This window comes from Phascolarctos cinereus, unplaced genomic scaffold (genome assembly GCF_003287225.1).
Source record: "Phascolarctos cinereus isolate Bilbo 61053 unplaced genomic scaffold, phaCin_HiC Scaffold_1;HRSCAF=81, whole genome shotgun sequence".
Lineage (NCBI taxonomy): Eukaryota > Metazoa > Chordata > Mammalia > Diprotodontia > Phascolarctidae > Phascolarctos > Phascolarctos cinereus.
Window position 1 is genome coordinate 225019279 of NW_027555514.1, and position 16809 is coordinate 225036087.

General features: G+C 36.4%; 1 pseudogene; it reads left to right on the top strand.

Annotated features, from left to right (window-relative positions):
- The first annotated feature begins 868 nt into the window (after positions 1-868).
- Positions 869-1357, top strand: LOC110211090 (large ribosomal subunit protein uL23 pseudogene; annotated as a pseudogene).
- The last annotated feature ends 15452 nt before the right edge of the window (positions 1358-16809 follow it).

Consider the following 16809-nt stretch of genomic DNA (forward strand, 5'->3'; position numbering starts at 1 on the left):
CAATGGTTTCCAACCTATGAACTGAGGATTCCTGGCCTATGGAGAGGCTGGGTATGGAGATCTGTGTGTGTTTGAGAGAAGAAGGAATGAAGCAGGCTATGAAGCCACATAACTTCAAATATTTATATTTTTTTATCTTTATTAAACTTCAATAAATGTGTAGCATAACTCAGTAAATACATAAGTGAAAGTACCTTCTGTTGAATGAAAAATGTCTATTATTACTTTTTAAATGTATGTAGGTGGTATTGAGATATGTAAAGTCATGCTCTACTCTTATGCCTCCTTCACTCTTGACCCATACATAGAGTTGTCAAATATATTAATTCTATCTGTGTGAAATTCTATCCTTTCCTTTGCATTTATAGGACAATTACCCCAATTCCTCATTTATCTTCTGGATTATTTTAATAACCTCTTAAGTTTTTTTTTTCCCTCTTATATTAGTCTTTCTTCTCTCCATTCCATCTTCTGCATATATTACAAGTTGGAATCAATAAAGCAGGGATCTGACTATTCTACTTCACCATGGAGGAAACATTCATGCTTCCTCTTGCCTTTATGATAAACTATAAAGTCATATGCTGACATTTAAAACCTTTCACAATCTGACTCTTTTTTCTAGACTGATTGATATAACTTCTCCAGATGCATTAGATATACCTAGCACAGTGCCTGGCACATTGAAAGGTGCTGAATAAATGTTTATTGATGAATTCAAGTTAAAATCCTAATGCCACCAATTATAACCTATGTGATCTTTGACAAATCACTTATGCTTTCTTCATCTCAGTTTCATTACCATCATCATCAGTATAATCATCAGCATTATGGTCATCAACATCACCATTATACCTTTCCCCCAAGGTATGGCACCAGAGGCGAAGAAGGAAGTGATTGCCCCTTTCCAGACAGAAGCCAAGTCCAAGGCCTTGAGGGCCAAGAAGGCAATGTTGAAGGGTATTCATAGCTACAAAAAGAAGATGATCTGAACATCCCCCACCTTCTGGAGACCCAAGACACTAAGACTTTGATGGCAGCCCAAATACCCTAGGAAAAGTGCCCCTTGGAGGAACAAGCTTCACCACTATGCCATCATTAAGTTTCCCTTGACCACTGAGTCTTCTCTGAAGAAGACTGAAGACAACACCACTCTGGTCTTCATTGTGGATGTCAAGGCCAACAAGCATCAGATCAAGCAGGCAATAGAGAAACTCTATGATATCAATATGGCCAAGGTCAACACATTGATTGAGAGAAGAAGGCCTATGTCTGACTTGCTCCAGAGAATGATGCTTTAGATATTGCCAACAAAATTGGAATCATCTGAACTGCATACAATTATCCCATTCCACCTACAATAAAAGGTTTACCAGCATAAAACCAAAACAAAACAAAAATCACCATTATAATAATAGCTAATACCAACATACCATTTACTATGAGCCAGGCATTATGCTAAGCACTATAAATTAATATTTCATTTGATCCTCACAACAAGTCTAGAATGTAGGTGCTACTGTTGTCTCCAATTTATAGATTAGGAAACTTAAGCAAGGAGAGGTTAAGTAACTTGCCCAGGATCACACAACTAGAAAGTGTCTGAAGTCATATTTGAACTCAGATCTTCTTCACTGAAGACCCAGAACTCTAGTCACTGTACCACCTGTCTACAAAATAACAAAAAAATGATTGGGGGTTGGATTACATGGTGTTTAAGGTCCTACCAACTCTTGAAGTATGAATTCTACTCAAAATTCTAGCCAGACTTGACTTTTAACTGTTTCTTGTTCCTGGGATCCTTTGTTTGGCTACATTTGCAATTTTGTCTCCAACTAGATCATTTTATTCTATTTATTAAGACTTTAATGGATTTCTTTGTTATATTACCAACACAATAGAAGATTAAACATTTTCTCTACTCCCCCAATAACATTCTTCCTGCTCAGTATTAAAATTATCCACCAGAGGCAGAACAATAACAGCTAAATTTACAGGATGAGAAAATAAAAATCCTAACAAAGAAACAACCTAACAAATTAAGAAGGGAAAATGCTATTTTAACAACCCTTGCTCCTTAGCCTCCTTATTCCAGCAGGTTGCATAAATCCACTCTTAGGTTGGTTGATTAAGAAAAAAATTCAAGCTGTGTGACCCTGGGCAAGTCACTTAACCCTGATTGCCTCACCAAAAGGAAAAAGGGAAAAAAAAGAAAAAAGATCAAGAATTTTCCTTTTACTTCATAGAAACTAGCAGTGTATGGTGTCTTTGCCTTTTTGCACCATCCTCTTGCAATAAACAGTAGATAATGACTCTACCCAGTCACTAGGAGATATATGGAAGAAGCATGACTTCTTCATCAGAAGATCAGGCTCCCTGTTGCCTAAAGTGACACTGAGGTTATAAAATCTGAAGACTGCAGAGCTTCTTCCAGGATCAGTGACTGCATCCACCCTGGAAAAGTGGCAAACATTAATTCAGGGTAGCTAGAGAATTACTGAATGGAAGGAGCTGAGGTAGATAGGCAGTATTCCTGGCTTCACTAGAGTTAAAGGAAAGAAGACTGGACTCTAGATAGAACAGCTTCTGTTCTCTAGGAAGCTACTTGGGTCAGGGACTGAAGTTGGTAAAAAATAAATTCTCCAGTGTGGGAGGAGGATGGGTGTTGGGCCACAACTTTTGTAATAAATCCATCATCAAAAATGAGAGGAATCGGGTACTGAAAATAGAAGGAAACCCAAGTACTCAAATATCCAAAAGATTACATACGTCTCTAAATAAATATTACATGACAAAGATAATTGAAATACAAACAGAAGACTCTGTAGCTCCCCAAGAGAGCTATTGATGCTGATTGTCCTTTGTTTTCAAAGAAGGCTAAAGACATCATGAACTAATGTCTTGAGTTGCATGTGAATTGGATTTAAGTGAGACAGAGTTGCACAAAGTCATGATTCTCTCTCCTCCAGAGTCATTGAAGTCCAGCAGCAAGACAAAATCAAGAAAACTAGCAGTGGCTGAGGATGCACCAGATGACCTTGGTCTCTTCAATATCTTAACAATTCTAAGAGCTCCAGTGCCTGCTTCAGCTGCCTTCATGCCTGCTGGATTAAATTTTTCTCATCCACCCATTCCACCAAGGGAATTCTTCACATACTGCAGTTATACATCCCTTAACTCACTGACCAATCAGAGGGTAACCAGTCAGTTACCCTCAATCTGGTTTGGCCCATATGCCAAGATGGTTGTATGCTACCAAAGCAGGATATCCCAGAATTATTCAAAAGAGAAATCTGAATCTTAAGAAAAAAAAAAGTTAGAAGGGCAATATTGAAACAATTTATGTCCTTCATGATGGAAATAATTAGAATAGGAAAAAAAATAAAACTTTAATTGGTAATGGTGAGTCTTTCCAAAAAAGTGAAATAGGGAAAAAATAACTTGAATCCAGCTCTTATATTAACTCCAATACCAGCCTTCTATCCTCTAAGTTAAGGATTTCTTAAACTTTTGGAGGTTCATTCCTCATTTGGTACTCTGATGAAACTTATGTAGTATTTTTTGTTTTTGTTTTTTGTTTTGTGATGAGGCCATCGGGGTTAAGTGACTTGCCCAGGTCACCTAGCTAGTAAGTGTCAAGTGTCTGAGGCCAGATTTGGACTCAGGTCCTCTTGACTCCAAGGCTGGAGCTCTATCCACTCAGCCACCTAGCTGCCCCAAACCTATATAGTCTTTACCAGAATAATCTTTTTGAATGAATAAAATAAAATGCATAAGATTATAAACAAAACTAATTATATTGAAATACAGTTATCAAAGTGATAAAAATGACAACAATTTCATTGACTCTGTTAAGAACTCCTTTAGGTCTTATGTGCATATGCATTTATATATGTTATTATATTTTATTACATATACATGTTTAAGTCTTCCTTTCTCTTGATGGACCTATATAGATAACAGTTAACAGATGTAGCTAGTACAACAGAACTATAGTCATATATCCAGATATAGATTATATAGCTTTAAATATTATCCAGCTAGCTATTTATACATATACATAATAAGGCCCTAGCTACAGCTTAATATTTAAACATAGATGATATACATAGATAGACATTTTTCTCTCTTCCTTTCTAGATATAGAGATATAAATGTTGAGATACAAAATACAATATATAAATAACCTATAGTAGAGTTTCCCCTGTTCCACAATACCAGTAACATTATCAAAAAGGCTTAGACCGATAGAGTAAGATTGTGTAGAGTTATTATGTAGCATGTTATACATCTGAATGAGTTTGGGTTGTGTTTAAAAGAGAATTTAATCAGAGGAAATGAGACCAAGGTTCTAATCCTGTTGAGTTTTTTTTTCTATATTTATCTATGCAACCTTGGACATGTCACTTCGTCTTTATAAGCTTGTTTCATCATCTATGTAATGAAATAGCTGGACTAAATAATCTCTCAGGCTTCTTAGAATTCAGATTTTTTTAGTAATTTTGTAATAAATGGAAATAATGTGATATTCAAACATGTTAATTATACCAATTTTATTTCACTGCTAAATTTCAATAACATTTTGTGTAGTACCCTCATTTAGCTACATAATTTTAAAATTGAAAATAATTTGAAATCCTAAAATGTTATTAAATTAATTTGCCAATGGTAATACCATTCAGAAAGCACTGTATAAGGTTGTGGATCCTATTACCATTCTCTAATCCCTCCTCTTAGTTGATGACATTAATTCTTTTTCTGCCAATCTCTGGAGAAGTATTGTAACATCAAGGAATCTAAAATCTTTAATGCTGAGATAAATTTGAAGGCCTTTAACCATGTACCCACTATCTCTTTTGCTAACCAATGTAGTAATGGAGAACTGTTCATAATTAAGTATTATTTAGTGCATTAATTCCATCAGAGACTGTGAATAATTATATCCCAATATGATTTTCTCAAAGATATCTCACAGGCCATTGATAAAAAGCTGAGAAGAAAAATCAGGGGATTAACAGTAATTATGGCAAAGTGGTTTTCTATTAAATTAATTGAATAAAAAGTAATTGGATTATGTATGATCCTCAACAGCTACTAGAGTTTAAACTTTAATTAAATTGTCATAAGTCTTCATTCAAAAATGAATGTTTGAGCATAAACTATTTTTAAACAACAAGAGTAGTAGAATACTAATTAGGTTGTCCTACACTGACAACTTCAAGTTGAGAGCTCGATCAGGCTGATTACCAAGCGAGTTTCTCTTCTTTATGTGTTAAATCACTGGGAAACATATTCAGCTCCTAATGTCCGTTCAAAAGCTTTGCAGATATCATCAGTTGATGAGAAATCCATTGGCATTGATTAGGAAAATGTTGTTCTTCAAAAATTAACCAGTTTGTGTGCCTTAAGGAAGACTTAGATGTTTAATTTTGCCGGTAAGTAGTTAGTGAATTAGTACTGAAATTCAGACTAAGGGAATTGTTTTTGTTTGTTTATTTTTGTTTTTTGTTTTGTTTTTAGGAAGCAGTCTCAAGTGTGACCCAAGGCAGTTGCCATTTTAAGTCCATATTGTTTTGTATCTGAAATGGAAATTATATAAAATTATTTTCATTCAGGCCACTATATAGCAAAATGCTATACGACATAGTCTCCATCTATTGGATAATTTTCATTATGAATTTTAGAAATTAGGTAAGTCATTTATGACCATTAGAAAAAAGAGAGAAGAGCATGAATGACACCTTGTGACTTCTATGGTGTTCTCATAAAGTAGGAAAGTGATGGTTTTGTAAATTGCTGTTGTTGGTGTTGTTGATAATAATAACAGCAACAACAATAGTAATATGTTGTAAAGTTTATGAATACTGAAAATATATTATTTCATTTGATATTAACAACAGCCCTGTTGCTTTTTTTTAAAGTTCTATTTTTATCCCCATTTTACTGATGAGGAAAATGAGGCTAAGAACAATTAAGTGGCTTTCTCAGAGTCACAAAGCTAGTAAATGTCTATGGTAGGATTTGTATTTATATTCACAAAGCACTTGTAAATACATAACATTTATATGGTGTTTTAAGGTTTGCAAAGCACTGTATACATATTGCCTCATTTTATCCCCACCGCAATAATATGAAATAGTTACTATTATAATCTCCATTTTACAAGTGAGGAAATTGAGGCTAATAGGTTAACAGGCTTTTTTCCAGGGTAATAGAGATTATAATTACCTGGCAAGATTTGACTTCAGGTTTTACTGACTTCAAGTATATTATACTATTATTATTGTTAATTTTTAAATTTTAATTGCATACCCAAGGTAAGAGTTGGCATATCTGAGGTAGAACCAAGGTGGTTAAAAACAAGATGGTAAAGAACACTTCACTTGAGCTTTCCCCCAGATACATCCAAATAACTTTAAACAAATTCTAGAGCAGCAGAACCGACAGAAAGACAAAGCAAGACAATTTTCCAGCCCAAGACAGCTGGGAAAGTTGGCAGCAAAGGTCTTTTGCACCAGGGTAAAAAAGGAGCACAGTCCAATACAGTCTGTGCCAGTGCGTTCAGGAACCAGGCAAACCCAGAACAGGCCTCAGGGAGACTACATCAGTAGCAGTAGTGGTGGTCTCTGGACCTCTCGGCCCGCAGATGCCAAAGACAACAGAAGAGGTCAACAGAAAAGGTCTGTCTAACCAAGGCAAGTGTGGAGCACAGTTCAGTGTGGGACCCACCACCCTGGACGCAGCAAGCCAGGAGCAGGCCTTGTAGTGACTCATCCGCACCTGCAGAAGCTTCTTCCATAGCTCCCAGTCCACAAACAGTAACGGGGTCAAACAGCTGGTGAGAAGGAGACTACAAGGGTCCCTTTACTAGCACTAAGGCAGGACTCTGTTGTTTTGCACACACTAAGAGCAGAGTTGCAGTTCTAGGTGGCAGTCCCAGGGTGAGGAGGAGTACTAGCATACCGGAGATTGTAGCCATAGTGGAGTGGGGACCCCCCTCACAGTTCCAGGGCAGAAAAGAGTGCTTGTGGTCTCTCACAGACCAGATCACAGGCCAGGAGAGTAGTAAACACCTCTCATCAAACCACCTTGGAAGAACTGAAAACTTACAGCTCCCTAGAAGTATCTCTGAAAACAGCTGCACAAAATCCCTGAAGCTTAGGACAGTGTGCCCTCCAACCTGGAAGCATATAGCTGTGGATTAATTCAATTGTTCTCAATAATAATTTTGAGTTTACTGGAGAAGAGTCATGCCAGAGGCAGAAAAATTAAGGAATTTTATAAATACGGAAACATCTATAGTGGTATTTTTGGTAATAATAATAACAGCAAGAAATGGAAATAAGTGGGACTCATCAGTTGAAGAATGCTCAAGAGTATTTTACTTTAAAAATGTAATGGAATAGCATTGTTATAGGATACAATATGAAGAATTCAGATAAATATGGGAAGACTTGTATGAACTGATCCATTGCAAAGGAACCAAAAGGATGATATAGAAAACGATAACAATAGTACGAGTGCACAAAGATCCTAAAGGAGAGCTGAACTAGTATTAAATTCAGTGACCAATATTAGTTCCAGAAGTTGGTGAAACATACCACCCTGCTGTCAGAGAATAAGGTTGAAACTACTGTTGGATAATTTTGCATATTATGATAAATATTTTTGTGCTAATCAGTTTCATTTGACTATTTTCCTTTGTTAAAGGAAATTTTGTTGGGATAGTATGTATTGAAAAATGATTGTGGCATAAGAATCCAAAGGTAGCAAAACTCATGAAAATAGAGAATTTCAAAGTAAAAAGACATTCAGAAAATCTCTTATTTTATGGATAAAGAGAAGCTTAAAAAAAAAAAAAACAACCACAACCTATCCACAGCCATTTAGATAGGTGGGAGGAATAGTATGTAATGATGGTAAAAAGGGTATTGGTTTGAGAATCATGAAACCTAGTTTATGCCCCCAGCAACGGGACCTTGGACAAGTGTCAAATTGTTCACTGGTAAAATAAAAGGTTGGATAATCTTAAAAAAAACTTTTTAATATTTTATTAATTTTTTTTAAACATCATCATGTTCTATTGACTCTTTTCACCCCATGGAACCTTTCTATGAAACAAACACAGTTGTACAAAAACAAATCAATGCATTGGCTTATCCACGTATACCTCATTCTACATCTATAGGCCATTATCTCTCTCTCTCTCTCTGTCTCATATTGCTAGGCAATGGGGTTAGTGACATGCCCAAGGTCATAGAGCTAATAAGTGTCAAGAATCTGAGGCTAGATTTGAACTCATGTCCTCCTGATTCCAGGGCCAGTGCTCTATCCACTGCACCACTTAGCTGCCCCTAGTCTATTATCTCCTTACCAAGAGGTGGGATACATATCGTATCACCTATCCTTTAAAGTCACAATTGATCCCTGTATTACTCAGTGTTATGGCGTTTTAAGGTTCCTTGGAGTTTTAATGCTTTATGCTACTTGGGGTGTAGCCCAGATTAGAAGACGAATAGCAGCAGAAATTGCTGTGCATTTCTGAGAGTATGTTCTTTATTATTTCAAGGTTCCAAGGAAATGAATTATGAAAATCTCTGAACCTTAATTTTTTTAAGCAAATGGGAAAATTATTTTATAAAATGATGTGTATTTAGGATAGCAAATGTTCCTTTTGTGTGCTTGTTATGTAGATGTCTGACGTGTACATATGGTGTTTCCCTAAAGATTATGTAGAACTCATTTATTTTCTCTCATTGACTTTATCTGAGCATCTGATTCTTTTCACTGGCATTTGTCATACTTAACAAAATGAAAAGTATCAAAGAAAAACAGAAGGAAAAAATGAATACAAATTTTACTCACTTAAAAAAAAAAGGAAATAAAAAAAGAAAAGGGAAACTAAATCTTTTTACCCATAAAACCCAAAGTAGTGAGAAAGTAAGAGCTGAGAAATGGCAATTGCAGCATTTAAAATTAGTCAATTTGAAACCTAAGAAAAGGTACAGTGCCATTCTATCACCAAGAGATTTCCTAGGTGATCTATATATTTTTTCTTAGTCTATACTACTTTCATCAAAACAAGAAAATGATAGATTTATTGCATTTTACATTTTAATCAGGCCTACCAACAGATGGGGGCATTACTTACAATCTAATAGTAATGATAGGGTAGTTGCCCAATTTCCTCAGCAGTAAAGCCATCTTTCAAATCAGAATAAATGACTAAATCAGGCTTTGCGATTTTTCTCCTCCCAGATTTTTTCCCTATAAAATATATCTGTACTGTCATTCATTAAATGATTTATTTTTTTCTAAATAAATGGCATGTATTATACCATGAATGATGGCATGAACAGAAATGTACAGAGATATGCTATCTGTCTTTCTCTATATATATAGATATATGTGCATATATGCATTTTGATGTTTGGATGATTGGTTTCCTGCTCTATTGTACTGAATACTAGTGCATTTTAACATTTTTTTCCATATTTAATCCCTGCTTCCTGCTGTTAACACCTTTTTTACAGTACCTATAGCCCCATAAAAGAAAACATTATCAACATCCACTCTCAAATTGAAATATACGATTAACTATAAAAACTCAAGAGTCTGTTAACTTTGTTTCATGATAATTTCAAGAAAGAATTCTGAAAGCTTTAGAACAATACTGTGATGTATTTTCCTCTTTTATGTGCTTACATTGACTTTTAATTGTTTTAATGGACCATTAACAATAATACACATTTTTTCTCTCCTAGAAAGTGGGAAAGGAAATGTCTATTCATTTTGTTTTGACATGCAGATCCAAGTACATTTAAATACATACCCTTCTGATATTTTCCATCACTAAAATTTTGAGTTTTTATCTCTTATATGCCATTTATTTCCTCCTGTGTGTCAAAGAACCATGACCACTGATTATTTGGGGCTCCATGACCTCTGATTACTGGGTCTGCGTAAGACCCAGTGGTTATGACTACGTAAGAGAGAAATTAGGGAAGAACTAAAGAAGGTCTTATCTCAGATGCAGCTGTTGTTGACCTTGTGACATAAAGTCATACTCCTTCAATCCTTTAGTGTAATCTGTGCCTGCAACCTTAGAAAGCTTCCAGCAGAGATCAATGCACAAGGTTTTTTGTTTTTGTTTTTGTTTTATTTTGTGTTTTTTTGTTTGTTTAGTTTGCTTGTTTGTTTTTTTCCCTAGAAACATACACAGCACAGGGGGAAATTGTCATCTCATCTCCATTAAAAAACCTGTAAATTACAGAATCTCAGAATTGGAAGAGACCTCAGTGGTTATCTAGTTCACCTCATACCTGAAAAATGACACTTTCAGGAATTCCCAAGTGATGTGCTGCCTATTCTTGAAGATTTCTAATAAGGGAGAACTCACTATCTCTCAAAGCAGCACTTTTGAGTAGTTTTCATTTTTATGAAGTTTTTCCTTAAAACTAGACAAAATAAATTTTTTTGTCTCTGTCTCTGTCCTTGTCTCAGTCTGTCTTTTTGTCTCCCTGTGTCTTTCTGTCTGTCTCTGTTTCTGTTTCCCTGCCTCTGTCTTTCTGTTTCGTTCTGTCTCTGTCTTTTTTCTGTTCTGTCTCTTTTTCTGTCTGTGTCTGTCTCTCTGTCTCTGTTTCTCTGTTTCTCTGTCTCTGCCTTTCTGTCTTTGTTTCTATGTCTGCCTCTGTTTCTCTGTCATTGTGGCTGTTTCTCTGTCTCTGTGGCTCTGTTTGTCTCTGTCTCGCTGTCTCTGTCTTATTCTCTCTGTCTCTCTGTCTCTGTCTCTCTCTGTCTCTCTCTCTCTCTCTGTCTCCCCATTGTCCTCTCTCTTTATCGTCCCCATCTTCCACATAATTTTCCCTGGTCCTGCCTTCCAGGGCCAAACAGAGCAAGTCTAATCCATCTTCCACAAAGCAACCCTTAAATTTTTGAAAATGCTATCACGCCCCCTGCAAAGTTATATCTTTTCACACCTATTTTTTTTTTCCTGCTAATGTTTATATACGACAAAATTGAGCCCTTTCGCCATCCTGGTTACCATCCTGTAAAAACTCTTGAACTTAACCAGTTTACTTCCTAAGACAGGATTCCAAAAACTAAGCAGAGTACCTCACTGTGTTCTTCTTATGCTCAACTATAGTGTAACTGTTTCCTCTTATATTTTGAAGCTTCCTTCTTAATATTATTCAAGATTTCTTTAACACCCTTGGCTGCCAAATCACATAGTTGTAAGAGCCCTAAAACTGAACCCAAAAGACATACAGGATTAGCTACTTACTAACTGTGTGACCTTGGTCAAATTTACTTCACCTTTCCATCCCTCAATTTCCTCATCTGAAAAAATGAAAGAGTAGGACTAAATAATTTCTGAGATCCTCTCTGGCTCTTATTCTGTGATCCTAGGATCATTTAGTGTGTTAAACAACAGTAATAACCACTACCACCACCACCACTAGATCTTTTTCAGAGTATCTTCTGATTAGTATTCTTCTTCTTGTGGATTGGAATTTTTGCAACCAATTGTAAGACATCATAGTTATTCTTGTTAAAGTTTCCCTTTTTCATTTTAGCCCAAAGGTGTTCATGTAGCCATTCAGTGTGTTTGCTATCCATTCCAGTTTTATGTCTAGATTCTAGAAGTTTGATAAACATTAAAACAAAAACTATCTCCAGGTCCTCATTCTTTGTGATGTTGTGACTTTTGTTCCATTTCCAGTAGCAACACCTCATACCTTTATCTTTTTCTCTGATTTCTTTACATACCATTGTGTGGCTTTTGTACCTCAAGCCTTTGGTCGCTGTTCTTTTAATCCTGTACCATATTTTTCACTCTCCTACCCTCTGTATATCTTCTCACTCAAGTTACCAAGCAGTGAAGCATGTGTTTATTAACTTTGGAGCTCCTCCCTGATTTTTTGTACTTCTTCAGCCTCTGTAATGTATGTGACTCTATAGTTGTAATTACCTTCATGGTGGGCTTTTTGCTTATGGTTTTTATGTTCACGAAAAGACAGGAAGATCAAGAGTCTCATGATATTACTTATTGGTTTTTGATGCAATGATGAAATCAAATTCTTTATTCACTTCTCTGAGAAGCACCTATGAGTTGTCCTTTATATACTTGCAACTTCCTTCTATAGCCTGGTTTCATTTATAGCAAGAATGTCAATATTGATGTGATTCATTAATGCCCTTATTTGTTAATGATCCCTGTCTCTGCTATGAGATAAACATTTCCAGGGAAGAATTAATTTTTTTGAGCAGCAGGATTTCAACATAGTGTTGGGGTGAGGGTTAATGCTTTAACCATTATATGCATAAATTATTGTAATGTTCAAAGAAATTGAATAGCAGAGAGGATGTTTGGGGAACAGCAGGTAGTCCAGTTTGAGTGGAGTGTGAATTATATGCAGAAAAATAGTAGTAGAAAAGACTGTTGATATCTATTTTTATTTTATATAGATGGACTTCAAGAAGAATTGTGGAAAGTTTCCTGTTATACTGGAAAAATGAAAAAAAAAGTAATATTCTAAAATGTTTGTAAAGAGTAGAGGAGTTAAGTGGAACCTCTATTATGAGAGGTGTGTCTCACATTCATCATATCCACCACCCAATCAAAATCCTTGTAATTGTTTTCAAAAGACCCTCAGGTCAATCCGCTTCCTTCCTCAATGAGTTTGTACCTGGCTTGCAACCTTTCTCTCCTCCTCAAATCATGTTCTCATACTAGGAAACTTCAACATACATATGCATTCTGCCTCAAACACCCTCACCAGTCAGTTCCTCAAACTGCTCAACTCTCATGAACTCTTCCTTTCAGCTACACACAAAAATAGTCATACTCTTGATCTTGCCGTCACATACAATGGTACCACCTCTTATGATATAAGAATTCTCAGATCCCTTTATCCAACCATAATCTATTGGCTTTTCATCTCTCCATTTGCCTTACCTTACAAAACACTGTTCACATCATAACTCCCAACCCTTGACCCCTTGATTCTTTTCCAGGTTATCTTCCTTGCAGTAGCCACCATCTCCTCTTCTCTCCGTCTTGACCTTTTGTTGAAGCAATTTAACTCTGCACTATCGTCTCTTGAATCTTAATCTCCTTTATCACATGTCCAATTACAAGCAGCTAAACCTCAGCTTTGAATCACTCCCTTTTTTCGTCACCTTCCCTTCTACATATGTGCTGCTGAATGACGGTGGGGAAAATCATGCGACTATTCTCACTGTGTCCAGTGCATATTTGTGTATACAATCATCACTATTAGGTAACCCTACCATACTTCACTTGCTTCACTCATTGTGCCACTCTCTGCAGTGGCTCTTCCAAACTTTTTATTTCTTCCTCAAACCTTGCATAGCTCCCCTCCCCTCAGCTAAGAACTTTCTTGGCTAAGAATCTTGCCTTGTATATTAAAGAAAGACAATGAAACCATTCACCATGAATTCCTTTTCTCCCCTTTCCTATCTCTATCAATCAGATGTCTTCTGCTATTTTCTCTTCTGTTTCCCTCTTTTTTATGAAGTGGCCTTACTCCTTACCAAGGTCCTCTATTTGTTCAAGTGTTTCCATTCCATTTTGTTTCCTCCAACAAATTGCCCCCTTCTCTCATCCCCACTTTTTCCACTTATTTTGAATCTCTCCCTGTCTACTGACTTATTTTTTACTACCCACAAACATGCCCATATCTCCTCCATCCAGAAGAAAAATCCTCAGTTGATCTTTCTGTCCCTGCTGCCATTCTATATCTCTTCTGCTTTTTGTAGCTAAACTCCTTGAAAAGGCCATCTATAATGGGTGCCTCAACTTTCTCTTCTCTCTTCTTAACTCCTTACAATTTGGCTTCTGACTTTATCATTCTCCTGAAATTACTCTTCTCCAAAGTTACTAATGATCTCTTCATTGCCAAATATAATGGTCTTTTTCTCAATCTTCAGCCACCTTTACCTCTTTGCTTACTTTGACACTGTTGATCACAGTCTCCTTCTTAATATTATCTTCTTTCTAGGTTTTCAGGACACCACTCTCCTAGTTCTCCTACCTATCTGATCATTCTTTTCCTGTCTCTGTTGTTGTATCTACTTTTACAAGCTCTAATTATGCATGTCACTTAGGTTTTTGTCATGGTTATTCTTCTCTTCTTCCTCTATGTGCTGTACTTGGTGATCTCAGCTCCAATGTATTTAATTACTATCTCTATACTGATGATTCTCAAATCTGTCTACCCTGCACCACACTCTCTGCTGACCTCATATCTTGCATCTCCAGTTGCCTTTTAGTTATCTTGAAATGGATGTCCAGTAGACATCTTAAACTCAACATATCCATGAAGAACTCATTATCTTTTTACAACAACTATCCCCTCTTCCCTATTTCTGAAAAGGTCAGTACCATCCTCTGAGTCTGTCAAGAATACCCTTAACATTTTACTTTCTTTCACAGACACACACACACACACACACACACACACACACACACACACGCACACACAGGCCCCTAAACCTAATTTGTTACCAAGGTCTGTGGATTTCGCCTTTTGTAGCATGTCTTCAATATGACCCCTTCTCTTCTCTGACACTGACACCACTTTAGTTCAGGCCCTTATCACCTCATGCCCATATTATTTCAGTAGCCTATTTTAAAAGGTGGGTCTGCCTGCCTCAACTCTCTCTCCAATCCATCCTGCATTCAGCCAGTAAAGTGATTTTCCTGAAGTGTAGATATCTTCAGATCATCCCCCTACTCAGTAAACTCCAATGTCTTCCCGTTGCTTCCAAAATCACACACGCAGAATTCTCTGTTTGGCATTCAAGGCCTGTTATACCCTAGCACATCCTCCATTTCTGTTTCTCTTATTCCTTACTCCTCAACATAACCTCTCTGATCCAGTTGCATGCACCTCTTGACTGTTTCAGGAACAGGATGCCCCATCACTAGACTCTGGACATTTCTCTGGCTGCCCCCCATACCTGAAATATTCTTTCCCTTCTTCTTTGAATACTCACTTCCCTAGTTTCATTTAAGTTCTACTTAAAATCCCACTTTCTACAAAAATCCTTCCCAACCTCTCTTAACTCCAGTTCTTTCCCTCTCTTAGTTATTTTCTATTTATTCTTTATATAGTTTGGGGTGTGTGTGTGTGTGTGTGTGTGTGTGTGTGTGAGAGAGAGAGAGAGAGAGAGAGAGAGAGAGAGAGAGAGAGAGAGAGAGAGAGAGAGACAGCTTTCTCTAATTAGATTGTAAGGTCCCTGAAGGAGGGAACTGTCTTTTGTATCCCCAGCACTTAGCTCAGTGCCTGGTACAGAGTAGGCACTTAATAAATCTTTATTGATTGATTTGATTAAATGATTACCACATTTCTGTTAAGTTTACAGTCTGATATATTACTTTTCTTCCCTTTTAGAAATCACATTTGCCAATATTTTATTCTCCAAGTAATTTTTTTTCCAACTCCCTCAATGGCATGTAGCTCAATGATCACTCTTGAAAAATTATTTCAGCATTGTCTCACCAAAATATGAGGTTTAGAATTCCAAGTCACAGTACAAGGAAGGATGGATCACAAGGAGACAGGACACAGCATGAGATGGGAGTCTGCAGAAAGAAAAACAAGCCAGTCAGGGATGATGGAAACAGGTCTGCTAGGAGCCCAGTGGAAGGAGGAACCAAAACCAGTAAAGTAAAATGAATTTTTATAGAGTTCTTCACTTGATCAATCAGGACTAGTTTTAGTGGGGGGGGGGGTTTGGGGGGGAACTATTGAATCTAAACTAATGGGTGCTAATTCCTGGTGGTAGGAAATTTTTGATGAATTGGCAACTAGGTGGTGCAGTGGATAGAGTGTTGTGCCTTGAGTTGGGAACATCAGAATTGAAATCTGGCTTCAGATAGTTACTAACTGTGTAACCTATGAAAGTCACTAAGGTTGTTTGCCTCAGTTTCCTTAACTGTAAAATTGAAATAATAGCACCTGCCTCAAAGGGTAGTTGTAAGTACTTAGCACAATGCCTGCCACATAGTAAGCATTATATAAATGTTACCTATTATGACTGTCAATCAAATGCCAGCTTAGAGGGCTATAGTGGTCTATTCAAAGGATAATAGCATAGCTCATTTTTTGGGGGGAGGGAAAGATTTGGTAGGTCTTTGTTTAGCATTGCGTCTCATTTCCCAAAGAACAGCCAGAAGCTGGAAGAGTTTCTATGATGAGGTTTCCAAAGGTGACTTTAAAAATAGTCTACAAAGGATGGCTTCATTTCTGATTTGATTTTTAATATCCTTTTAAAGAACTTTGATTTTAAATGAGGTTAATTAGTAGAAACCTGTGACTGGTTACCCCTTTATGTGTTTTCAGTCTTGTAACTATCTAATTCAACTAGCATTAGAGCATCTGATGTTGATCTTTTTATGGATAATCGAACTAGAATAAATCCTAGCTTTAATAAGAGGAGGAGATAGAACAGCAAAGCTCATTTTCTCTTTCTGTCACTTTTTTGATTCCAAACTAATTTGAGCTTTAACTCTAATTTCATTAATGAAAAACATACACTACCCAATCAATCACTGAATCCAGTTCAATTAACCAGATATTTATCTAAGGAAATATTGCATGTTAAATACTTCCAGGCAGTGAAAGGGATATAAAGATATGTAAGATATGGCCTCTCCCCTTATGAAGCTTAAAGTCTAGTATTCAATTGCTCAACAACTTTAGAAATAAACTACTTCAATGTTTCATAAATGTCTACATAACATAAACCAAGATAGTAGAAGTTCTTTAAGAGTTGTTATAC